This window comes from Monopterus albus, unplaced genomic scaffold, assembly GCF_001952655.1.
Source record: "Monopterus albus unplaced genomic scaffold, M_albus_1.0 scaffold261.1, whole genome shotgun sequence".
Taxonomy (NCBI): Eukaryota; Metazoa; Chordata; class Actinopteri; order Synbranchiformes; family Synbranchidae; genus Monopterus; species Monopterus albus.
In genome coordinates this window covers 464,047-464,681 of record NW_018128141.1, presented here as the reverse complement: position 1 = coordinate 464,681, position 635 = coordinate 464,047, and the positions used below count along the sequence as shown (strand labels likewise).

Genomic DNA, 635 nt, shown 5'->3' with positions numbered 1-635 from the left:
TCCTACTACTGAGCATTCTGGTGGCAGACCACTAAAAACTGTATCCCAGACATGGTAGAAGATTGAGATGGACTGACCGGTTCCCAGAGCTATGCATAGAGACTAATGCATTTGTTTTCCTGTTCTTGTTCAGGGGACATTAAGAGCTTGTGGGATGAACATAACTTGTGAGCTCATTCTGTGTTCTGGACTGTATTTAGTCCATCAAGCAATAGTGACCCCTGCTAGAGGTTAGGATACATCAATCTTTAATTTTCCTTCATATTACATGGGGAGTTATTAAAAAGCAGGAAAGCTAGAGCATCCTCCCATGGGCCCACCACCTGCAGGAAGATCCGTAAGGGGCCGGTGCACAGTGGATTGGGCAGCAGTCGAAGGCAGGGGCCCCGACGACCCGATCTCTGGACACGGAGACTAGCCCTGGGGACATGGAATGTCACCTCACTGGTGGGGAAGGAGTCCAAGCTTGTGCAGGAGGTTGAGAGATACCGGCTAGATATAGTTGGGCTCACCTCCACGCACAGCTTGGGCTCTGGAACCTTACTCTTCGAGAGAGGCAGGACTCTCTACTACTCTGGAGTTGCCTGCGGGGAGAGGCGGCGGGCTGGGGTGGGCCTGTTCCTAAGGGCCCCGCT

At 52.3% G+C, this 635-nt stretch overlaps 1 protein-coding gene across 1 annotated transcript in view; it reads right to left on the bottom strand.

The window, feature by feature from the left end:
* LOC109972591 (serine/threonine-protein kinase Nek5) overlaps positions 1-635 on the bottom strand; it is a 23,717-nt gene that overhangs the window by 1,796 nt on the left and 21,286 nt on the right. The window lies entirely within an intron of this gene.